The 27,127-nt window shown below is 42.4% G+C and overlaps 1 protein-coding gene across 1 annotated transcript in view; it reads right to left on the bottom strand.

Moving 5' to 3' along the window:
- LOC126336611 (diacylglycerol kinase eta) overlaps positions 1-27,127 on the bottom strand; it is a 1,405,164-nt gene that overhangs the window by 281,880 nt on the left and 1,096,157 nt on the right.

Here is a 27,127-nt window from a genome sequence, read left to right as displayed (position 1 = left end):
TAACAGTGTGTCAATTCTGTTCAATACATATTTTAAGAAAATACTTATCTAATGATTAAAATTTCACTTCCTTTTATTTCGTGTCCTAACTTTTAGGTCTTCGCTCCGCCGATTTTTTAAACCACCTCTTCCTAAGGCCCGATTTCCCGCAAACAGGATCTCTCAACATTAGGGTAATATGGCCATCTACAGCCCTCCAAAGAAACCAGTGTTCTTTATAAATGGAATGACTAATATTTTATCGGATGAGGTTATGTAAAATGTAAAAGTCCGAGTGTAATAGAAATAATGATATGATTTCTTTGACACTACAGTAAGCTAAATTTTGATTTCAATCCGGACTGAAATAAAGTTAGCAACTCCTATTGATGGTTAGTTTGTGCAAGTGAACAGGCAGCATCCGGTTTACCGTCCAAGCGGAGTTGACAACTAGCCACCTCAGTAGCCTGAACTTGGGGCACAAATTCAATAAATTCCAACAAATTGAGTTTTCTGTCAGTTTATGTCATAAGCTATTTTTCCTGTTGACCACTGCAACACAAGCATTTCTCTTGTGGTCAGGCTGTAACCATTCACCTGCCGCAACTTGCTAGCTAAAAAAAGTGTTCCCCGTACTTCACCATAAGAAAACTATGTACATACTATGGGTATTACGTCCATATTAAATTTTTTTCATACCTAGCTACTTATTTAAACTTATTTATGAACATGTGTCCAATTCCTGCAATTAGTGATTAGTAAATCCACTGCGCACCATGTCGTGCAGCCTATACAATGACATTGGAGGAGCTTTCTAGTATTCGTGGTAAAATTTAAACCTCAGTTTTCGTGTCCAAATTGTTAATTAGTGGCGTAGAGGTCGAAATCAAATCGGCGTGAAATGGTTCAAATGGCTCAGAGCACTATGGGACTTACAATCTGTTATCAGTCACCAAGAACTTAGAACTACTTAAATCGAACTAATCTAAGGACATCACACACATCCATGCCCGAGGCAGGATTCCAACCTGCGACCGTAGCAGCCACGCGGTTCCAGACTGAAGCGCCAGGAACCGCTCTGCCACACTGGCCGGGAAATCGGCGTGAAACTGACCACTGTACTTTCGCGTGGTGACTAATGATTATGGACTATATATAGGCATAAATCCGACACTTCGTTACTTTCTTGTTCCTTTACCGTTTTTTTATAATTGCCTTTAGAAAATAATAACTAAATCGGCACTGATGCTATGAACGCTGGTAAGTGTGTGTGTGTGTGTGTGTGTTGAAACGTCCCCTTAGAACAATTATATAAGACTGGTCTATGTGAAACGTCCTCTTTGAACAATTATACACGACTGTGCTTAAACTGACACACAATATCTTTAGCGCAACGCAATCTGACTTCCAAAAATCCCTACGAAAGAATGGCCCTGACTAGCATTAACCTATACGTTTCACAAATTACTTACCTCACAAAAATCTTCCTTACTCAAGCTACTGCAATACAGCGAGCGCCACTACTGCCAGCTAAATAAAAGATTCAAACTACTGAAGGCACTAACTACTGATAGGCATAGTTAGCAAATTAAAGATTTTAATAGAAAACAAACAATGTATTTACCTCACTAGTCATAATATATATAGCAGTTCATGACACCAATTCTTACAAATTTCAAAACTCCGCCATCTCTCTCCCCACGTCCACCACTGCTGGCGGCTCACCTCCAACTGCGCAACGCTACGCGCTGTTAGCATCCAGCTGCCGCTGCCCAAAACTACAATGGCAGACAACAATGCAAACTAGACACAGACTGCGCACGGCACAGCCAGTGGTTTTTATACAGAGCGCTACGTGGCGGCGGCGTTACCAATAAAAAAACCTAAACAGCTTACTTACAGTGTGTGTGCGTGGTCAGCTCCGTCGGTGAAAGGTAAGTTTCTGCTTTCGATTACTGGTCAGGCACAATTTCAATTTGCCAAGAAGTTTCAAAACACTGTACACTGCACAGTGAAAGATTTTTTTTCTGGTAAATGCCTGTTGTCCGAATGAAATCACTTTTTAGTTGACACATCACGCCTCGGGCCTGAATTCCTCCACTCGGAGAACATAACTCACACACAAAGCTATTCGCCGTTGCTCGTGTGCCACTGCGAAGTCTTACTATTAGTTCACTTACGAAGGATTCTGCAAACGGCGGCTGATTTGACAATCGCCAAGCGCAGTGGGAGAAGTGAATTTTCCAGCCGGAAGAAGCCCATTCGACCGAGCCTTAAACGATGTGCAACTGAAATGTATTGCGACAAAGCTGTAACAGCAATACTGGTAGTGGTAACCGGCAGACATCAGTTAACACGTAAAGCGGCCCCTAGACGGTCAGTATCACTGCTGAGTATTTCGGGATGTGCAATAATATTCAGCGTGTGTTGGTTAGACTGAGCAATAATACTGAACACACTAAAAATCGCCGTCTCTGGGCAATATTGACAGTATCCTCGCCTGTCGCTGACGCCCCTGAACGTCTATGCGTTCGGTATTGTGTCTACCTACCAAAATGGGTGTAGAAGAAGAAGAAATATCATTCGAGAACCGTGGAATTACGAATGATTCTTGAGCTGTTGCCCACTAAGTGCAGAAGAGCCCTTACATGTAGCTACGAATGAAGATTACTTCCTTAATAACGGAATTCTTGACGCTCCAGTACATCGATTTTTCGTATATCTTTATTTATTGGTTCAAATGGCTCTGAGCGCTATGGGACTCAACTGCTGTGGTCATTAGTCCCCTAGAACTTAGAACTACTTAAACTTAACTAACCTAAGGACATCACACACATCCATGCCCGAGGCAGGATTCGAACCTGCGACCGTAGCAGTCGCACGGTTCCGGGCTGCGCGCGTAGAACCGCGAGACCACCGCGGCCGGCTCCTTTATTTATTCTATGCTTGCAACAAAGTAGCGCAATTACCACAGCAGCAGCGTCTTGATAGTCCAACATTTATAACCAGACTACTGCATGATATTATTGCCCATTTTTATTCAGAAGTCTACGGAGAAGAGCTATAGTATTGCATCATATTTTTTTTTGATAAAAGGTAATGTTGTACAAGGCTTGCAAATAACAGTGAAAGTTAATCAGTTTATTGAACGGAATTTCGATATACGTATGTTTCCAGTAATGGCAATGGATTAACTCCGCGCTGTGCATAAATGAAGGGAATTAATATCCTTGGCCTCGGCTGTGTAATTAGAATATCTGCGCTACAGAGCGCATAGGATTTTTTTCTAACGAGAACAAACTGCAGAACGAATGTGTTCATTAATCACTGAAACCTTTGACGTTACTAATCCATATTATTACGAAAATCCAAGCAGGTTGTAATCATGACAAAACATATCTCCATTCAGAACTGAATATTAAATGAGAGTAATGTTTCTATTTCGACTGCGCCATCTGTAAGGCTAGAGATCAGTCTGCAACTGCTGGTTGCAAATGACTGTAGTCGATAACATTACTCACCAAAATACAAAACACTCTGTCTTTATTGAATCTAACAATAATACTCGAACAGTAGTATCAACACTTCAGTGCTATTTCTCGTCTTTTGTTTCGGATTCGAAGAAACAATGAATAATCTTGAACTACTGATTCCCAACATTTACACCATTTACGTGATGCAAATGCATCAAACTGCTCAGTAACTACACTTCGGTCAAAGTCAATTACTGACGCTGAAATGTATAAAGAAACTAGTTTCATTACAACTTTTCAATATTTTTTACTTGCCCAAATATCACAACCCGCTAAACAACTCGGTAATTGACATTCACCGATCTTAAATCTTATGGTTTATTGGTCTGTTAACATTACTTGCTTCGTATTGACGCTTTCGTTATGAATTTTTTCAGGTAATTCACGTCTACGATACATGCTGGAGAAGTATTTACGTATACATGCCTACTGTTCATATCCAATTACGAACTAAGTACAGATTTAGCAGCATCTCTTAAAGCAGTTTGCGGTTATAAAAACCTACCTACTGTTCCATTAGCTTTTAAAACTACGAAATAAGATGTCAAAACACTTACAGTCAGAAAACAACAACAGGCACCCATCTATTCTTGGAAGGAAGAACATTACATGTTTTGCCAGTATTTTCGGAACATATCTGCTCGCTGATTACGAAAATCCTAAAAGTTACAAGCTGTAACATGACAAATAATGTTTGACAGTAGTTTATTTCTGAGATCTGTAAAATACACACGACTTCGGCTACTACTGAATACTCGACGAGGCAGTGATACAAATACGTTGCTGTGGGCGACATGAGCGCTATCCGTGGCCGATTTAATAAACTAAATCGAACCTCTGTACATCAGCCAGGATAAAAGTAGGTGGAGACAAGCTTAAGACCTTGTAGCGTACTCCAACTTCTGTTTCCACTTATTGTATACCCGTACATAATCACCACGCATACTTGCAGAAAATTTCGGAAATCATTTATCGCTGTTGTGTTTACATCTTAAGCCTAGTTCACACGACGACACTAGGTTGCAGGCAATTTCCTACCGACCACTGCACAGGGGCGCCCCGTGTTTGCGCAACTCGTTGGTGAAACTAAAATTTTCGGCGTGTTCCAACTTTGGCGACACCAACTAAAATATTCGGCGTGTTCCAACTTTGGCGACACTAGTTCCATGAGTTTTGAGGTTATGTATGGTCGTAGAGTGTCGAATTACGAAGTGGGGAACGGAGAATCATGTTCGCTCTTTGCATATCTTTGCTTTGCATATCTATGCTTTGCATAGGTGTTTCTGGGATTTCAGTGATGCTGATCACAAAAATGAGCAACATACTGCTACAGCTCAGACCGTCATGTGCGATCATAACATAGATGGTTTGACAATATCTGAGCTGCAGGCCAAAATTTATTGAGTTAGGAGCACATATACAACTGAATAAAGAAAAATACAAGGTAGTGTAATTCTAGCTGTGGCAATGCCCTCGCCCACAAGACTAAAATCCCATAGTTCGTGGTGGCCAATTCTTTGTTAAGGAATATTGCTGACAGGAGGGAAGGCTATACAAATTCAAGAAGCTGAATTCTTTATTCAATATTCATCTATTTAAAACGTCACTGCTGTGCTCCCCATTCATACATGTTAGAATTTTGAAATATTGCCACTGTACAGATCTGTCTTCAAGAGAATAGTTTGCAATCCATTCTCTTCTTAATGCGGCCTACTTAGAATAATTGTTGTTGCTGATGTTAATAATTATTATTGTTAACGTTAATAATTATTGGTGGTAATGAAATATCGTCTTTACCAACTAAAACCGTATCTTTTAACATGCCGAGTGTTCTCGATTGTAATGCACGCAATATGATCTATAATTACAGTTCTGGCGACAGGGCTTCATGTATTACAGTACCTTTATTCCTTATCGCATGATTAACTCTATGTAGAAGAAACGTGAACAGTTCTGATGACATTCTAAGATAATTAAAAGGCCTTCTGGAATCTTCCATTATAAATTATTTCAGCAAAGATGCTGAGCAACCGAGCTGACGTCTTTTCTTCACCCAGTCACGAATCGAAACAACGTTTCTTATTTTTTTCTTATGCACCGATTCCACGCAACAAACTTTGGCTCCATAACATCTCGTGCGACATCCAGCTGCCAAAACTTTCATTTCAGACACGGCTCAGCGACCCACTAAACGACGAAACTGAAGTATACACTGGTTTCGTCGTGTCTACAGTCAAGTATGAAATCATTTGCGAGCAACTCATTCCACGCAACGAGTGGCGCAACCCAGTGTCGTCGTCTAAACTAGGCTTTAGGCCTGACTCGATTTTGCCGGCCCGATCACGTCGGTCTTCCCGGCGTCTGTTGTGTTATACAGGAAAGGTTATACTTAAGAGATGGGTCAACTCGAGGTACCAAACCAGGTTATCTTGGGTTAAGAGGATTTCAAGTCAGCCCGCGTTAGACTGTTATTTAACCCAGTTGTGGTCGCGGGGTGAGCGGTGGCCACCAATATCGGTGATGGTTTCGCCGTCGCGCCGTCTGAACCCGAATAGAACAGTCAGAGCGGGACGTCACACTCTGTGATCTTAAAAAGTGCAGTAGCTTATTATGATTTGTTTTGATGCAAAATATAAGCTTTATGGCAACTCAGAAATTAAAATTTTGAATAGAAAGTGACTGGGGGAAACGATAACGAAGTGGTAACTTTACACCATTCATGTGCGAGAGTGGTATTTAGCTACCCAAAGATCGTCCGAAAGTGACAAAATCCTTAAAATAAATTCCAGGTATGTCATGAGTGTTTTTTTGAATTGCGACCTATAGCACGGCAACCGTTCATGCACATGTCGAGGCATTTAGTCACCTTAAGATCGTCCGATCACATTCCAAATCTTGCAGCAGATTCATAGTGTCTCATGAGTACATTTTTAGATTTCAGTCTGTAATGTGGCATCCATTAATCCCCGTGACGAGACATCTGGATACACTATCGAGAATATAGGGTTGTTGCCAATCAGTTCGAATTTTCCAACGCAGGAAATACATGATCATTTATCTTTACATCTAGTAAAGATGGAATGTGCTTCATTTCAGTTAAATAAGAAAAGTGAATAACTTCCTGCACTCAACGTAAAACCGCTTGTACCGCACTAAGGCGAGTAGGAACCTGAGAACGGTTGGGCGTTGATCATTTACATTGGAACGATTATCGATTGTGGTAGAGGAAATCCAACGGATGAAAGCGCAGTTAGAGAATAGATATTCGAGTGCTTATGTTACTAACCAAAACGGTATTGGTAAATCAGTTTAAGGAAACTGGCTTTGGATGTCCCATGTAAACATGGTAAAAATTACGATTGGTATGGTTAATGCGTATGTCTAGGTGTGTTTTTTTTTTTCTTATGTACGCATCTATTTCATCTGGAAGATAAGGGCCTTCAGGTCCTTTCTTTCACCTAACCGGACGTCATTAATGAATCTACATTACGATTTGTATAATACAGGATTAATATACTGGGTGCTTCACAATTCCAGTTACAGGTTTATAAGGGGCGTAGAGAGGACATCGTAGTTAAAATTTTGATAAGGAACTCATGTCTGGAAATGTACCGTTTGGATATAAAATAAATATGAATCGGGTCACTTTCAAATCTTTCGCTATACTGAGAGGAGCGCGCCATCGTCACTTCGTGTTATAATTACGACATTTCGTATCATTTTCGACCGACTAAAACAATGGTGCAAACGGTTCTGCGCACTATGGGTCTTAACATCTGAGATCATCAGTCCCCTAGAGCTTAGAACTACTTAAACCTAACTAACCTAAGAACAACACACACATCCATGCCCGAGGGAGGATTCGAACCTGTGACCGTAGTGGTCGCGCGGTTCCAGACTGTAGTGCCTAGAACCGCTCGGCTGCACCATTCGGCTTAAAATAATGGCTGCGAGAAACTGGTGCATTCCCACCTGGGAGCGCTGACCGATTTCTAGGGACTTGTAGATACGACAACTTGGCGATTCGATGATTTCCTAATCACACTGACTACGCCAGTGCCAGAACACTTGACAGACTTCACAGCCAGTCCGACAAAAACAACGAGTTTGTTGCCGCTCGTGCGCTTAGCCATTTGTTGTCGGTAGTTGTATCTCAATTTTGCATGTGTTCAATCAAAGTGATGGAAAACAGCTTAATTTGCGCGGTGTGAAAAACCCCCGTGCATGAATAGCCTATTAATTATGCATGTTAAAAGATGCTCATCGGAGATCTTGCGAAGATGAACTTACTCTGTTCTTCCATTAGATCAGCACTCTGGTTGATCCGTGTTCCTCGATTTCAGAAAGGCACATGACACTGTCCAGTACTCCCTTTTAGTGGAGAGAGAGAGAGAGAGAGAGAGAGAAAAAGGAAAAGACCGAGACTACTGAGTCTCGGACGAGATTTTCGACTAGTTCCAAGACTTGCTTGCAGACAGAACTCAACACGCCGCTCTGTAGCGGAACAAAATCGACAGAAGCAGCCGGCCGGAGTGGACGAGCGGTTCTAGGCGCTATAGTCTGGAGCTGCGCGACCGCCTCGGTCGCAGGTTCGAATCCTGCCTCGGGCATGGATGTGTGTGATGTCCTTAGGTTAGTTAGGTTTAAATAGGTCTAAGTTCTAGGGGACTGATGACCTCAGCAGTTAAGTCCCATAGTGCTCAGAGTCATTTTTTTGACAGAAGCAAAAGTAATTCCGAGAGTACGGGATGGAAGTGTGACAGAACCGTTACTATTTACACTGTATATACATGATCTAGTAGAACGCTACAGAAGCTCTTTAAGGCTGATCGCAGATGAAGCAATTGTCTATAAGAAGATACTAACTCCAGAAAACAGTAACGATTTGTGGAATGACCTACAGAGGATTGATGAATGGCGCAGAGATTCGCAGTTGACCCTGAACGTAAGTAAATGTGACATATTACACATACATAGGAAAAGAAACACACTACTGTACGACTACACTGTTGATGACGAACTGTGGTTTAGCGTCTGCAGGGATCGCGATCTGAACGGAATGGTGTAAAGACGTGTGTTGTAAGTGATAGCACACTGAGTGACACTGAAATGTTTTGTTTGATATTGTCGGAAGATATATAAACTAAATATTAAAGGATATCATGTGCAGTGAGACTGTTATTTACGATGTCCAGAAAATATTTCAAGTTTCAAAGTTTACTTTAACTGCCTCTGTGTGTCTGGAGTCTGTTCACAGTGTAAGGTGGCGTGGTCTCCTGACCTTCGTTTCTTACTTATTCCGTCCTCACAATCGTATTCTGCACATCAAGATGATTCATTCGAACCCAGACTCGATAAGGTAGAGTCAATTTTGTATGAATTCATATAAGCGATATGCAAATCTAATAAGTAAATTGCAAGTGTGCACCATGGTTGAAAAAAGTCGACTAAAGAGGAAACCAGCCTGCTGGGAAGACCGTCCCTTCAGAGGGCTGGGTCAACAACATACCTACTTCCGCGGAAGCAACCGCCCAGAGAGAAGACAGCTTTTGCCGGAGCGAAGGGATAATGACCCCCGTGTTCGACTTAAAAGCAAATTCCGCTACATTGTGTGGGAGCGCCCAGAGGACGCATTTTTTCACAGACCGACTGCGTAGTTACGGAGTTCTCACAGGAGGACAGTATACGCCTAACAGAGATACTACAGATTTCTGTATTGGTCGACTTAAACTAAACGTCATTCACCCGTTTAAAAGAGCAACGCTGATTGGCGGAATATGTCTGACGCAATGAGTCACAGGAGTGAGGGAAGGAAAAGAATGATATACCCTTGCAATTTTTCTAGGAAAAGGGGCCGTTCCGTTGTCGCTCTTGGAGCGGAAACACGTAACGAGAGCGAGTGCGCTTGTATGTGTACGCAAAGAGCGAGGAACAAAGTCTCTCCTCTGTACTTCACTGGGAGAGCACCTCTGTTGTTAGCGAATCGGAGTGACACTCTATATTGAGTCGCTCTCGATTAAGCGTTGTTCACTGTGTTGGTCGCCACTCTTATTGTGCGGTGTGAACACGGACAGAGTATTAATTAAATGCCTGTGAGCGAGTATTGAGTGGCATCGCAGCGGACTGGTTATCTGACCGGTGTACTACGCCAATAATTAGCCTAGGGACGGATAGGAGTCCTTGACTTCATCAAGGCATAGGGAGAGTTCGATTGGCGAAGGTCAATCCAGATAGAAAGAGATGTGTTATTTATCAGCAGCGAGTGACTCATGCAGCAGTCGTCGCAGCTCACGGTATTATGCGCTACAGCGTATGCGAGCCCCATCTGTCCTCCATAACAGTACACTCCATTACACTTATCACGTGATAGCCTTGACCGTACCTAGAAAAGTTATTCAAGTTGTGTAGGTGTGGCTCTCAGCCATTCTGCCGAGTAAATAACATTCTTAAAGAAAAGAGAGAAGAGAACCTTTTCATACTTTGTAAAATAATAGCATTCCTATCGATAAGAGGCAATCTACTGTTACGGAAACAACCCGGTAATTTATTATTATTTTATAAGAAAAAGTTTCACTTGATTTCTCAGAATTTTTTATAATAAATAATATTTTTCGTTCGTTTAATGTTTTTCTTACACTAACTAGCAATAATCCCGTACCCAAGCATTCCACTAGTTACGTAAGAATATATATAGAATATTTTTGTGTCTCTTCCTTACAGTGGATGACTCGAGAAGATATTTGTTGCTGAATGTTTTTCAAGCAGTTCTTGTTGGTGCATTAGGAGCGTCTGTCTGAATTCTGCAGTAGTCTGAGGGGGAAATTGTTTCTTGCAGGAGCCAAAGGGTACTTGTTGGATCAATCCATTATGCAACCTGACAAAATAAAACCCACAAACTCGCAACGGCTAAGTTCGAATAAATCTGGAGAAGTATTTGTGGCATCTTAGTCACTGTCCATTCCTTTATTTCGGCTGAGTCATAATTTGGAATTTTATTTTGCACCATTGTTGGTCCTTGCACCAATCGATATGGGAGCAACGAACTCGCGTCGTGTTGAGAAGAAGATTTCAGTGGGGACATCAACATCTACAAATGGCATCTACGAGACATCTGCAGAAGTTGCCTTGTGAGCTAAAACACTTTCAGATAATCAGTGAAGATATAGGGTGCAAATGCAGAAAAGTATTAGAGACTGAAATTCAGTGCCGGCTGGTGTAATGTGTGGAATCGGAAGCCTTCATTTTCGGTGGTATCTAGTAAGCACTGAGCATATGCGTTGAAGACCATCGTTTAGATGATGAAAATGCTTAATAATCTGCAGTGCACATCACTTTCCACTGCTTATTTTAACTACGCTGTTTTTGCACCGTATTTGTGCTACAAAGTGGCTTCCAAGACACTAGTCCAACCAATAGGCTACTCTATCCTGTGCAAGCCTCTTCATCTCCAAGTACCTACTGCAGCCTGCATCCTACTGAATCTACCTATTGTATTCATCTCTTGGTCTCCCTCTACGATTTTTACCCTCCACGCTACCCTCCAATACTAAATTGGTGTCTCAGAACATGTCCCACCAACCGATCCCTTCTTGTAGTCAAGTTGGGCCACAAGCTCCTCTTCTCCCCAATTCTATTCAATACCTCCTCATTAGTTATGTAATCTACCCATCAAATCTTCAGCATTCTTCTGTAGCACCACATTTCAAAAGCTTGTATTCTCTTCTTGTCCAAACTATTTATCGTCCATGTTTCACTTCCATGCATGGCTACACCCCATACATATACTTTCAGAAACGACTTCCTGACACTTAAATCTATACTCGATGTTAACAAATTTCTCTCCTTCAGAAACGCTTTCCTTGCCGTTGCCAGTCTACATTATATATCCTCTCTACTTCGACCATCATCAGTTATTTTGCTCCCCAAGTAGCAAAACTCAGTTACTACTTTAAGCGTCTCATTTCCTAATCTAATTCCCGCAGCATCACCCGATTTAATTCGACTACATTCCATTATCCTCGTTTAGCTTTTGTTGATTTTCATCTTATATCTTCCTTTCAAGACACTATCCATTCCGTTCAACTGAATAGGCGACTATTGTTCATTAATCTGGGACCTTTACCAGGTAGGACTGATAAAAGAGACAGAGAGGATCCAACGAAGGAAGGGCGGCCCGTTTCGTCACGGGATTGTTTAATCTAAGCGAGAACATCACAGAGATGCTCAACAGATTCTAGTGGCGAACGTTACAAGCGAGGCGCTGTGCATCACGGAGAGGTTTACTGCTGAAATTTCGAGAGATTAATTTCCGTGAAGAGTCGGACAACATATTACATCCACCCACATACGTCTCGCGAAAAGACCACAACGAGAAATTAGCGTCACTGGATGCGGATACGCAGTGGCATGTGGTTTACTGTTGAAATTTCGAGAGAGTTACTTCCGTGAAGAGTCGGACACCATATTAAATGCTCCCACATACGTCTCGCGAAACGACCACAACGAGAAATTAGCGTCGCTGGATGCGGGTACGCAGTGGCATGTGGTCAGTACACCGCTCTCCCGGCCGTTGTCAGTTTTCGTGACCCGGAGCCGCTACTTTCAGATCAAGTGCCTCCACAATTGGCCTCACAAGAGCTGAGTGCAACCGGCTTGCGGCGCTCTGCAGAATGGACGGTTACCCATCCAAGTGCTAGGCAAGCTCGACAGCGCGTAACTTCGGTGGTATGACGGGAACCGGTGTTACCACAGCGGCATGGCCGTTGGTAATATACAATTATAAGGAAATCTACTTTGCTAAACAGCGAAGTCGGTTCAGGGCGCAAAGTCCTAGTTACAGGTTGCCTACCTAAAGTCCTCCAGACACACAAAAAAATTTATTTTCAGTATTTTATATAATTACTGACCGAATTTAAAATGCTGTCATAATGTACTCATCAAGAGGCATAAAGGTCTAAAACAGCTTGGGTGTTACTGCACAAGGTGGTCTACAACAGACTGCAAAGCTTATACGGCTGTTGCAGGGTAGGCTGTGCTGAGAAATAATTGTCAAGAAAAATTCGATACGTTCCGCCGTTTAGGAGTTAATTACACTACTGGCCATTAAAATTGTTACACCAATAAGAAATGAAGATGATAAACGGGTATTCATTGGACAAATATCTTATACTAGAACTGAGATGTTATTACATTTTCACGCAATTTGGGTGCATAGACCCTGAGAAATAAGTACCCAGAACAACCACCTCTGTCCGTAATAACGGCCTTAATACGCCTGGGCATTGAGTCAAACAGAGCTTGGATGGCGTATACAGGTACAGCTGCCCATGCACCTTCAACTCGATACCACAGTTCATCAAGAGTAGTGATTGGCGTATTGTGACAAGCCAGTTGCAAGGCCACCATTGACCAGACGTTTTCAATTGGTGAGAGATGTGGAGAATGTGCTGGCCAGGGCAGCAGTCGAACATTTACTGTATCCAGAAAGGCCCGTACAGGACCTGCAACATGCGGTCGTGCATTATCCTGCTGAAATGTAGGGTTTCGCAGGGATCGAATGAAGGGTAGAGCCACAGGTCGTAACATATCTAAATTGTAACTCCCACTGTTCAAAGTGCCGTCAATGCGAACAAGAGGTGACCCAGACCTGTAACCAATGACACCCCATACCATCACGCCGGGTGATACGCCAGTATGGCGACGACGAATACACGCTTCCAATGTGCGTTCACCGCGATGACGCCAAAAACGGATGCGACCATCATGATGCGGTAAACACAACCCGGATTCATCCAAAAAATGACGTTTTGCCATTCGTGCACCCGTGTTCGCCGTTGAGTATACCATGGCAGGCGCTCCTGTCTGTGATGCACCGTCAAGGGTAACCACAGCCACGAACTCCAAGCTGATAGTCCTTGCTGCTGCAAACGTCGTCGAACTGTTCATGCAGATGGTTGTTGTCTTGAAAACGTCCCCATCTGTTGACTCAGGGATCGAGACGTGGCTGCACGATCCGTTACAGCCATGCGGATAAGATGCCTGTCATCTCGACTGCTGGTGATACGAGGCCGTTGAGATGCAGCACGGCTTTCCGTATACACTCCTCAACCCACCGATTCCATATTCTGCTGACAGCCATTGGATCTCGACCAACGAGAGCAGCAATGTCGCGATACGATAAACCGCAATCGCGATAGGCTATAATCTGACCTTTATCAAAGTTGGAACCTTGATGGTACGCATTTCTCCTCCTTCCACGTGGCATCACAACAACATTTCACCAGGCAACGCCGGTCAACTGCTGTTTGTCATTGAGAAATCGGTTGGAAAGTTTCCTCATGTCAGCACGTTGTAGGTATCGCCACCGGCGCCAACCTTGTGTGAATGCTCTGAAAAGCTAAACATTTGCATATCACAGCATCTTGTGCCTGTCGGTTAAATTTCGCGTCTGTAGCACGTCATCTTCGTGATGTAGCAATTTTAATTAGTGTTGCACTGAAGTTAGCCAATCAGGCCGTTGTGCGCCCAAATTCAAGCTGCCTGCGAGAGACGGTGTCGCCAAACAAGTCCCTCGTTTGGTTTCCTAAAGCCGAACAAGAGAGCGATACAGAAATTAGACATGAGCCAAGGACTGAGCAGTTTCGAGTGCTATCATCGCTTGAATTCGCGCGTGCAACGGCCTGATTGACTAACTTCAATGCAAATTAATCCGAAAACATCGCAACATATCGTTTTTTTTTAACAATTATCGCTCAGCCCAACGTACCCAGCAATACCCTTCAAATGTTTTCAGACTGTTTCTCACTACCCTGTATATATCTTGAGGCAACTAACTCCTTGCGAGAAAGTTAGCCAGAATATTTTCATCCAGCATTCGAGAATGTGAGCACTTAGCGACTTCTTACAAACTTTACACATAATTTCAAACCTTCATGAAACGTTTTCTCGTTGAGCTCCGCTCTCCCCTCCTCCCACGAAATAAAAAAAGAAAAATAGTTTATTGCTTAATAAAGTTACGCTGTTCATGTAGTAAAACTTCAACTCTACTAACAGTTTTCACAACTAATTTTGCAGACAGCATCAACATACACTACTGAAAGTATCTGCAATATTCTATCATTGTACACTGAGTGAGGTGGCGCAGTAGCTAGCACACTGCACTCGCATTCGGGAGGACGACGGTTCAGACCCGCGTGCGGCCATCCTAATCTATGTTTTATGTAATTTTCCTAAATCGCCTCAGGCAAATACCGGGATGGTTCCTTTGAGAGGGCACAGCCGACTTCCTTCTCCATCCTTCCCTAATCCGATGGGACCGCTGACATCGCCGTTTGGTCCGCTCCCCTAAATCAACCAACCAACCATATCATTGTACAACAAACAGTTGAGGAGATATGATGAGATAAACATTGAGATGCGTGAAAAACTATCTTTTACTTAAAACGGGGCACAAATTACCCAGAATTTATCTATTAATCCAGTATTTGGTTATGAGAGTACTTAGCAGCTACGGTCGAAGGTTCGCATCCTGCCTCGGGCATGGATGTGTGTAATGTCCTTAGGTTTGTAAGGTTTAAGTAGTTTTAAGTTCTAGGGGACTGATGACCTCAGATGTTAAGTCCTATTGTGCTCAGAGCCATTTGACTACTTCCAGCAAATCAAAATGTAATTTCAAATCTTTTCTAACCTTTTTGTCTCCTACATGTTGAGCGTCACATATTTAACACATTAATTCACGTTTAAAGTATCGAGACGTTTGAGAGCGGTTTGTATGTGGATGTACGATTCTTTAAGATTGGGGCGGGTGTTTATTGTTTCTTATCTAATGACTGAAAATGTCCCAACTCTTAGATCCTCACAACGCCGATTTTTTTTAAAAATCATCGGTCCGCTATTCCTGACTTTCTGCAAATTTGTTGTGACAACACTAGCCGGTAGTCAAGTCTAGGGGTACCCACTACAACCTTCACTCACTGTTTCGGAATTCGATGCCCCCGTATGGCAATTCATCGGCTCCACATGCTTTCTACCATAGCTCGTAGTAACACTTCCCACTGTTGGAGAAGTGACCTCTGAAGATCAGCAGTGTTTGACAAGCACTTAAGGTCAGCCGTTTTGTGCAAGCTTGTACAAATCGCCGCCGCTTTCATACAGTCCAAATATCGCTTCGTACTTTAAAACAAAAAAAAAAAAAAACAAAAAAAAACTGTCCCTAGAACGTAGAACTACTTAAAAGTAACTAACCTGAGGACATCACACATATCCATGCCCGAGGCAGGATTCGAGCCTGCGACAGTAGCGGTCGCACGGTTCCAGACTGTAGCGCCTAGAACCACTCGGCCACCCAGGCCGGCGCTTTGTACTTCATATTGCGTGTCTAAGATGACGACAATATGCTAATTTTGTCTTAATTTGCCCTTGTGATGCGAAACGAAACTAATGAGCTAACGTGAGATGGGGATAAAGACTGGTCAATGAAAAGTAAAATGTAGATTTGCTCATTACGTTGCACTGAGCTAGGGATGGCAGTTGTCGTTAAAACAACTGGTTTTCTGTTTTAATTTTGTTGTTCAAGCTGCTCAAAATAACCGGTTTCTGAAATAACCTATTTTGGTTTTCTATTGCTATTATTGCTAGTAATAAGTGCAAACATCGAACAAAGACTGAAAAATTCGAATCCTCTCTCAGATTTTTGCATGATACTTTTCAAGATATGTGGATTCAAAATATGAAATACGTAAAAAAAAAAGCTTCGTCCGCCACCATTCACTGCTTTTCTCGAAAAGTAATGAGGGGTCAAATACTACATAAAAGCACCAGTATTCTCCCATTGACTATAATTTTTGTAAGCTAAAGAATGCTGCTGTAATCGATGTTTCGACATTACGATTAGTCAGTGCTAAGGGGTCAAAACTGAGGTCGGAGAACTCTGTTTTTCGTGTTAAGTTGTCCGTTTCCAAGGGCTGCAAGTCGACGAAAGGATATTATGCAGACACAGGAAACAGATCATCAATTTATATTTCCACAATAAAATAGGGCCGATGGCTGAATTATTGTTTCAGCAATGACAATGACAAACCAATTGGGAGAAATCTTGAGCTATGCACGTGCATGCGCGTCGCCTAACATGCCACGCCACACAGCAACAGTTACACTACTGTGTCCACAATGCTGTAACGATTCTTACTTCATGTGTTTTTTCTTCAGTGCCAAATGTCGGCGTTGTTATTGAAAGAGCACTGATCACTTTTCCCATTTTCCGTAATAAACGAATGTTTCAAAGCAATGGAAATATCACAAATAAATATAATTCACTTTTTAAAAAAGTTTTATTTAAAAGCCGCTATGGCATTGTACCCAGTTTTTAATAATAATAAAAAAAATGAAACCTACTGCAACAGAGACCAAACAAATCCCGAAAAATACCTGTTATTCAGAGTTAAAATACCGGTACTGGTTTTAACGGGTCGGTTTTTCCCATCCTATCCCTTCTCTGAGCTAAAGATATATCTAGACGGTTAGATACAATGATTTTATGATCATGATGCGTAACAGACCAGTTTAAGAGGTTTACTGCGACGACAGATATCACACCTCTTGGTTTATTTAGGGCATGCAATCACCCAGATTGCAATAAATACTATAATTATAAGGTAAATACAATGTTTGCACCAGTAATCTCTACCTTGTGAATGATATAAAGTGTGTATGATGTTGAAACAAAATGCACCAAACCTACAGAGCCCAGTTAATTTGTAGGAACGTCTGATATTAAGGTAATTCAGTTCTAATTATTAAATAATGAAATCCTGTCATGCAGTGTTACTTTACATTTGGCCATTGGTCTAAATACCTGAAGTAACATGTGATTAGCTAATGTCAATCTGTAAAACAAATGTACATAATGTAAGTGTTTAATTTTCAAAGTAATTAAAATAATATTCGAAATAATGCATCCTGAAATATGTAAACAAATTACCAAACAAAACTTTTATCTAATGGAACAGAACTATTGCTCATACTAATAAAAGGATCTAACCATACATAAATTAGAAACATGGTAGGAGAGCCATGATTCATTCTGTCATCATATTATTAAGGAAAATAATAAGGTCATTGCTTGTTTTACATATTTGAAGTAAATTCCTGTAATAGCATCGCAATTTGGCCAGCTTTTACGTCGAAAACATAAGATAGTATTTGGAAAGATATTTTACGCCAGTCACTTTGTTTGGATGAAATTATTTTAATTATGTAGAATATCTGTAACAACAACAATGAAAACGTTATTTGGAATCGTTACAGCACGAAAGTGCTGTAACTGTATGAAGATGGCGCGCGCAGAATCGCTGTTTGGTGGAAGTGGGGCTCTTTCTGCTTGGTTCCTATTTGAGCTACGGACATAGGGTAAAAAGTTTTTGGTTTAGTCCAGACCAGGGGTAGTTTTATAGTCGTTCTAACATCTGTGTTACTGGGCTATGTTACCGTATATTAAGCGAGATCTGAAGGAAGAAATAGAGCTGGAGCCCAGGTAAATTGTGTGGGTCGATTAATTCCTTTTGCAAAAAAATTGAATTGGGCTGAAATTAATGTTCAGCTAATTACCCAACAGAACTGTGTGCACCGCTCGGATTTTACGTGCAAAAACAATCACCCTTGAATAACTCCGTACTGGAGCGAAAGTGATGGTTCAAATTTGCTCCAAAGGTGTATCGGACCTTGATCTAAGATAAGTTTTAACTGTTTAAAAGAAATCTTGCTTCATTTGGATTTTGTGTGAAAAAAAAAAACAGTTTTCTTGGGAGGTTGTTGAAGTGTACTACTTCTATTCTTTAAACTTGTACGAATCTGTTCAAACTTTGCACGAACTTTGGATTAAGACAAAACGAATTTTTTTGTCCAATGATCTTTATCCGTTGTCGAATTATGACGGTTTAAGCTCAAGCTTAATGTAGCACGCAAAATTTGTTCTTAAGTGAACTGAATGCGCGGAAACACATTAAAGTGAATCAATTAAATACAAATGCATTCTTACGGTAAAATTACAAACTCGCTTTCGAAAATCTAGTTTCATTCGCATTTTACGTCAAATAACACGTTTTTTACGCGCGCCCCTTCTATGTTTCAAACTTATATGAATCGATCAAATTTTGTAAGAAAACAGACAAATACATGTAATTAGTGGTCGTCTTGTTGTTTTGTGAAAGCCTTATCCGTTCCCACGATATCGTGATCTAAAGCAGCACGCAACATGAACGTAAAATCCAATTGTACGCGAATCGTACCTGCTGAGGCTGCTTAAAGTGACACAGATGATATGAAAAGTATATTCTTACGTTAATTATAAGAAGCATTTGTAAAAGTCTTTCATTGTTCGGGCTTTAAGTGCGAAAAGTCACGCGGTCGGAAGTGAAACTGTGTTCCGTAGAAATGCGTTGCATTTTAAGCACTGCATTTGGATATAATTAAAGACTGGATATTACAGTTGATTATCGTTTCATTGTTTATAAATTATGGATTTAATTCATCAATGGCTTAATTATCAAAATATTTCTGGACGTGCAAAACAAAGCATGTACCAAATCAAAATTATGCCCAGCTTTGTACGAAATGCTATACAGTTTGATCGATCATTTACAGCGTTATCGACAACCACGCAGCAACTTAAAGTAACCCTAAAACTGCTATAAAAATAATTATCAAGGAAATGTCACCTTATTTCTCACCAACAGAAAATGTTTTACTGTGTTTCCTTAAAAAAATAGCATGTTATCTTAAACAAAATTCATTTTTGGGGAAAACAACTTAAATTCGTCAATTTTCGTACAGGCCTGAAAAGTTGATAGGTTGTCGAGTATACATTGCTTCGCAGTTCCTCTGCTTATTTCAGTCAATCGTACTCTTACTTAGTTCGGATTGTTATTACAGAAATGGAACAGTTTGCATTAGAACAGCGAATTGATATTGTGGAGTGTTACGTAAAGACAGGCTGTATCAAGGAATGTAAATAAATGTTTTAAGCGAAGTATCCTGGTTGGAAACTCTCCACGACCAACACTATCAAGATCTGTACAAGAAATGGAGATCTGTACAAGAAATGGAGATCTGTACAAGAAATGGAGGGCTGACGACCCGTTCAGAAAGTGCAATGGAATAGGAGACCGACAGTGAGGACACTGAAACTACAGACAGACGTTACAAGAAGTACCCGTAAGTCGCTAAGGAAGTCATTTCAGCAGGATGGTGTATCTCGTACGACGTACATCGTGTACGAAAAGATATGAAATTAAAATGTTCAATGTGTGAAATCTTATGGGACTTAACTGCTAAGGTCATCAGTCCCTAAGCTTACACACTACTTAACCTAAATTATCCTATGGACAAACACACACACCCATGCCAGAGGGAGGACTCGAATCTCCGCCGGGACCAGCCGCACAGTCCTTGACTGCAGCGCCACAGACCACTCGGCTAATCCCGCGTGGCATGAAATTAAAACCCTGTCGTGCTGTGCAAGAGTTGAAATTTGAGGATCAGGAAAAAATAGAGTTATTATTGTAACTGGCTGTTAACATCAGTTGCAAATGATTACTTAGACCCCTCGCTTTACTTCAGGTCAGATGAGACATGATTTTATTTGTCAGGTTATATAAACTCCCGGAACTGCAGATACTTGACACAAGACAAAACACATATTCTGCATGAATAACCTCTCCATTCGAGAAGATAGGTGTCTGGTGTGCATAGTCCAGCATGTGCATGACTGGTCCTTTATTTTTCTGTTACACCATAACCAGTACCAGATATCTAGAGATCTTTAACTTTTTCTGTGCACAGTTAACAAAGCCAGAGAAGCTGTACTCAGTATTTCAACAACATGGAGCAACCACTCACACATGCAGCCGAAGTGTGGCCCACGTCAACAAGGTATTCCATGAAGAGTGACTTGTCAGTAGAGGCTTCTGGCATCCACAGACCTCGGAATTAACACCGTGTGATCTTTTTGTTTATGTGGCACACTAAAAAACAAAGTGTATACTGACAATCCTTGCACAATCGACGATCTTAAACAGAACATTACTAGAGAAATCAACAACATCACGACTGCAGAATTACAGCGTGATGCTGGTAAAGTCATCACACGAAGTCATGAAACCTGGATGCCCATGGCCACCACTTCCAGCCTCTCATATAGACTGATAACTACACTTTTGTAAACGTACTGTAATCTATTCCTTTTTAGCTAGTTTGTTGTTATTTGAATCTTGGACGTGACGCTTATTGGTTTTATGTGGGACATCCTGCGCTAAATAACATGGATACTAATGCTAATTAGTAAAAAAGCGCGAATATGTCAAGATGTTTTGATTTAAATCTCTTTGAAGCAACTATCAAATAAGACGAAAAGCTAGTTCCCTTCTTTTACATCGCTAACTTTGCCCAGGATATATTCGCATTTTTGTGTTATGGTAGGAGCATTTTTCAAACTGGTGATACATAATGAAGACAGCAAGCTCAATGGCAGGCTTTGTTATTCACAGGTCTTGTGACACAGGAGCGATGTCAGTCTGTGCAATAAATATGCAATGAGAAGCATACAAGGTGATTCAGCTGCCCTGCCTACAGGTTTTATGCCACCCGCAATGCTTTCAGATATCGCACACAAGATTTTCATATTCTATCGTTCGATATGTGCACATTATTAGTCCTAGAGAAAAAATGAACAGGGACTTTTTGTAGGGAATTTAACGTAGTTAAAATCTGTACTGGGTTACGTTCTCGCTAGAGACTGTAGTTTTCGAAATATTCAAAGAAAACATACCAAAGTTACCTTCAAACGGGTTTTTCTTGAATAACTCGAAAACAGTGGCCTCCAGTGAAAATGTATATTGTTACAAAATGTAATTCTATTAAAATGTCAGCAAGTGGGAGAATAAGGAAATCTAGCGCATGGTTTCTGAAGGTGTTGCGGGTTGCATGAAACCCAGACGCAGGGGCAGGTGAAAATGGTTCAAATTGCTCTGACCACTATGGGACGTAACATCTGAGGTCATCAGTCCCCTAGAACTTAGAACTACTTAAACGTAACTAACCTATGGAAATCACACACATCCATGCCCGAGGCAGAATTCGAACCTGCGACCGTAGCGGTCGCGCAGTTCCAGACTGTAGCGCCTAGAACCGCTCGGCCACCCCGGCCGGCGATTGGAGACAGGTCTGGTGGTCGCGCAGGCTATGGCAACAAGTCGACACTCAGTAAAGCTTGTTGGGTTTCAATAGTGGTATGTGGTTGAGCGTTATCCTGTTGGAAAAAACCCCCTGGAATGATATTCATGAACGGCGACACAGAAGGTCGAATGTACAAATCTGCAGTCAGTGTGCGAAGCATGAGTGTGCTCCTGCTGTCATACAAAATCGCACTCCAGAACATAACTTTAGGTGTAGTTTGAGTGCGCCTAGTACACAGACAGGTGCGCTGCAGGCGCTCAACTGGCCTCCTTCTAACCAAAATACGGCTATCCGGTGAGAACACCACTGACGTCGCAAATCGCGGTGGTTTGTGTTAGTGGAATGCACGCTACAGGGCGTCTGGCTCGTTGTGTCATTGTGGTGCCAACTGCTGCTCAAATTGCTGCTGCAGTTGGAGTACGATGCGTCAGAGCCATACACCGATAACAATGGTCTTCTCTCTCAGTAGCGTCACATGGCCGCCCAGATCCCGGTCTTCTTGCGGCCGTACATTCTTATGACCTCTGCTGCCATCACTCATGTACGATGGCTACATTTCTCCCAAGTTTTTCTGCAATATAGTCGAAGGTATATGCATCTTCTCGTAGCCCAAAAACATGACCACGTTCAAACTCAGTGAGGTGATGATAACGGCGTCTTTGTGGCCTTAAAGGCATTCTTGACTAACATCAACTCGCCACGGCCACTCTAGAAAGTAACTAAGGCGTGTATTTAATGCTAACCGGATTTGCATCCACATAGTGGCTCTACTAACGCCACTAGTAAGTGACCAGCGTGAAATCTGAATAGACGTCCTGCTTCAGATGCAGAAACACGCCTACCAACTTTCATTCGCATCGTGCATCACCAACTCGGTGTTGCGATTTTCTTGCCGTTAGGGTAGGTTTCGATCATTCGCCCTCTTAGCTGAGTGGTCCCCGGGTCTGATTGCCATGCACTGGGCCCTTGTTCGATTCCCGGACGTGTCGGATATTTTCTCTGTCTTGCGACTGAGTGTTCTCCTCATTCTTTAGTCATTGTCGACACGCAAGTCGTCCAGTCTAGCTTCAACTGCAAAGACTTGTAATTTGGCGACCCAGGTGGGGGCTTCCGGCGGTTAATACCATATGATTATTTCCATTTAATTTCATTTCTGGACTGACACTGAGAAGGGAACTACATACGATGCACATCTGTAGTCTAGTACCTGGCAAAAAGACTGCTGTTCACTGTGATCCATAAACGTGAACGTCTTCATTGGGCCAAACAACTCGGAAATGGAATCGTGGCTGACTGGAGGAGTGTAATGTGGACCTAAGAGTGGCGATTTTTTCTCTTTTCAAATGTTGTCGCTCCGGTGTGGCCAATATGATGTTTAGCAGTTACGATGGGGCTATAATAATAATACTGCCATACTGATGTGATGTGAAAAGATACGTAAATAACATATGATTTTAAGAACTAGGCTATGTCAGCTCATGTATGACGGATTGCACTCTATACATTTCTGGTTGGTTCATGCATGCTTTGCTGTATACCGATACTGTGATGATGGCTGTTGTTGTTCTTGTGGTCTTCAGTCCTGAGACTGGTTTGATGCAGCTCTCCATGCTACTCTATCCTGTGCAAGCTTCTTCATCTCCCAGTACCTACTGCAACCTGCATCCTTCTTAATCTGCTTAGTGTAGTCATCTCTTGGTCTCCCTCTACGATTTTTACCCTCTACGCTGCCCTCCAATACTAAATTGGTGATCCCTTGATGCCTCAGAACATGTCCTACCAATCGATCCCTTCTTCTGGTCAAGTTGTGCCACAAACTCCTCTTCTCTCAAATTCTATTCAATACTTCGTCATTAGATATGTCATCTTCCCATCTAATCTTCAGCAGTATTCTGTAGGACCACATTTCGAAAGCTTCTATTCTCTTCTTGTCCAAACTATTTATCGTCCATGTTTCACTTCCATACATGGCTACACTCCATACAAATACTTTCAGAAATGACTTCCTGACACTTAAATCTATACTCGATGTTAACAAATTTCTCTTCTTCAGAAACGCTTTCCCTGCCACTGCCAGTCTACATTTTATATCATCTCTACTTCGACCATCATCACTTATTTTGCTCTCCAAATAGCAAAACTCCTTTACTACTTTAAGTGTCTCATTTCCTAATCTAATTCCCTCAGCATCACCCGACTTAATTCGACTACATTCCATTATCCTCGTTTTGCTTTTATTGATGTTCATCTTATATCTTCCTTTCAAGACACTATCCATTCCATTCAACTGCTCTTCCAAGTCCTTTGCTGTCTCTGACAGAATTACGATGTCATCGGCGAACCTCAAAGTTTTTATTTCATCTGCATGTATTTTAATACCTACTCCGAATTTTTCTTTTGTTTCCTTCACTGCTTGCTCAATATACAGATTGAATAACATCGGGGAGAGGATACAACCCTGTCTCACTCCCTTCCCAACCACTGCTTCTCTTTCATGTCCCTCGACTCTTATAACTGCCATCTGGTTTCTGTACAAATTGTAAATAGCCTTGATGCCTATAAATCGAAATTTGTTGTGATAATAAGGAACGTATAGATAGCTGCGTGTCATACATTTCATAAAAGACACGGCGATCCGGAAACGATCCTCACTATTCAGGGGTAAGGCAGGAACGATCATTCCAAAGCAAAAGCTCTAGTGCACATGGGTTCTAAAATATATACTTCAAGAGCTGTGATCCTTTGTTCACATTCCGTGCTGTGAAGTCATTTGTTTTCTGTATTTTGAGAGGAGGTAGTATGGACGAAAAAAAGAATAGATGTATAGTAAACATTTACAAGCAATCATAAAGTCTGCACTTGTCATCAATAACTTACGGACCAGTCACATTACTGTGACCACCGGAGTTTTACGTCAACGCACAGTAGCCACTTACAGACGGCTGATGGCAGGATTAGCAGTGGACAGTATGTAACGCGTGTGAGGGGTACGCGGAAAACAATGCAGTCTTTGCCGTAATGCGGAGACGGAGCGATTTCTCTGAGGTCCAAAAGGGCGTGATCGCTGGCTTTCCGACCAAGGATGGAAGTATTTCCAAAACTGCCAAGTCTGTAATGATTAAAGTGTACAGTGCGTGGCAAAATGGCGCTATCCAAAATCGGCGCCGAGGCGACTGTGGTGCTCCAAGCACACAGATAACAAACGTGAGCGACGGCTGCGGAGATGTGTACGGGCAGATCGAATGGCTCTAAGCACTATGGGACTTCAACATCTTTCATCAGTCCCCTAGACTTAGAACTACTTAAACCTAACCAACCTAAGGACATCACACACATCCATGCCCGAGGCAGGATTAGAATCTGCGACAGTAGCAGGAGTGCGGCTCCGGGCTGAAGCGCCTAGAACCGCTCGGCCACTGCCGCCGGCTGTACGGGCAGATAAACGCACAACTGTTGATCACTGTTGAGCGAATGTTGCTGCGTATGGTCCTACATAGCAGTCGCCTAGATCATGCTCCCATGCTGACTGCTGTTCATCAGCGACGGAGGCTGCATACCAGTAGCGTAACTGGACGTCCAGTGACTGGCGACAGGTGGCCCTTTCAGAAGAATCGCGGTTTATGCTTCATCGGACAGATAACCATCAGCATGTACGGCGTCAAGAATCTGAAAGCAAACAACAGCCGCAGGAGGGAGCGTTATGGTCTGGAGAATGTTTTCATGTCATTCGCTGCTTAATCTTGTCATTCTGGTAGGCACAATGGATCAGCACAAGTACACATCTATCATCGGGGAGCATGACCACCTGTTCATGCAGTTTTTTTTCCGGACACGATTGCATCTACCGGCAGGACAACGCAACGTGTCATACAGCTCGCGTTGTACGTGCGTGGTTCGAAGAACACCAGGATGAATTTACCGTATTCCCCTGTCACCAAAAACACCAGGTTTAAGTCCAGTCGAAAATATTTGGGAGCAGCTCGATCGGGCTGTTGGTGCCATGGATCCTCAACCGAGAAACCTAGCACAGCTGGCTGCGGCACTGTAGTCGGCATGGCTGCACAGCCCCTTGGTGCCTTCCAGAACCACACTGACTCTTCCTGCACGGATCGCATGATCACGCTTTTGACAGGTGGTCACATTCATGTGATTGGTCAGTGTAGTATGCACTTTCACACAGGCGGGTATAGATTTTTCTTCGGATGCATGCAACATGCATCAGCAGGCTGGTGGTTGCGAGGGCGTCTTTCTTCCTGCACGTCTCGCATAATCTGGCTTTTGGCGCGTGGTCACGTTGATGTGACTGGTCACTGTACTATGTGCTTTCACACAGGCGGGAATAGAGTTTTCTTCGACTGTGTGCAACATTTATCAGCAGGGTAGCGGTCGTAAATTTAGGCACCACTTGTAACAACGGGGTGTCTTTCTTCCTGCACATCTTGCATAATCTGGCTTTTGAAAGGTGGTCACATTAATGTGACTGGTCATTGTAGTATGCGCTTTCACACAGGCGGGAATACATTTTTCTTCGGTTGTGTGCAACATTCATCAGCAGCGTAGCGGTCGTGAGTTTAGGCACCCCTTGTAACAACGTGGTGTCTTTCTTCCTGCACGTCTCGCATAATCAGGCATTTAACAGGTGGTCACATCAATATGTCTGGTCAGTGTAGTATGCGCTTTCACACAGGTGGGTATAGATTTCTCTTCGGTTGTGTGCAACATTCACCTGCAGGGTGGCGGTCGCGAGTTTAGGCACCCCTTGCAACAGCGGGGCGTCTTTCTTCCTGCATGTCCTGCATAATCTGGCTTTTGACAGGTGGTCACATTAATGTGACTGGTCAGTGTAGTATGTTCTTTCATACAGGCGGGTATAGATATTTCTTCAGATACGTGCAACATTCATCTGTAGGGTAGTGTCGCGAGTTTAGGCACCCCTTGTAACAAAGGGGCGTCTTTCTTCCTGCATGTCTCACATAATCAGGCATTTGACAGGTGGTCACATTAATGTGACTGGTCAGTGTAGTATGTGCTTTCACATAGGCAGGTATAGATTTTTCTTCGGTTATGAGCAACATTCATCAGCAGGGTGGTGGTCGCGACATTAGGCATCCCTTGCAACAGCGGGGCGTCTTCCTTCCTGCACTTCACGCACAATCTGGCTTTTGACAGGTGGTCACATTAAGGTGACTGGTCAGTGTAGTATGTGCTTTCAGAGAGGCGGGTACAGATTTTTCTTCGGTTGCATGCAACATTCACCAGCACGGTGGCGGTCGTGAGTTTAGGCAGCCCGTGTAACAACAGGGCGTCTTTTGCGCTGGAACGAACGTGAAAATGGGCACTAAAGGTTTCTGGCATAAAGGAAAGGAAGTATTCAGAACTTGCACTGT

The sequence above is a fragment of the Schistocerca gregaria genome, chromosome 2, assembly GCF_023897955.1.
Source record: "Schistocerca gregaria isolate iqSchGreg1 chromosome 2, iqSchGreg1.2, whole genome shotgun sequence".
In the NCBI taxonomy this organism is placed as follows: domain Eukaryota; kingdom Metazoa; phylum Arthropoda; class Insecta; order Orthoptera; family Acrididae; genus Schistocerca; species Schistocerca gregaria.
Note: the sequence above shows the minus strand (reverse complement) of the source record. Positions and strands in the feature narration are given on the sequence as shown.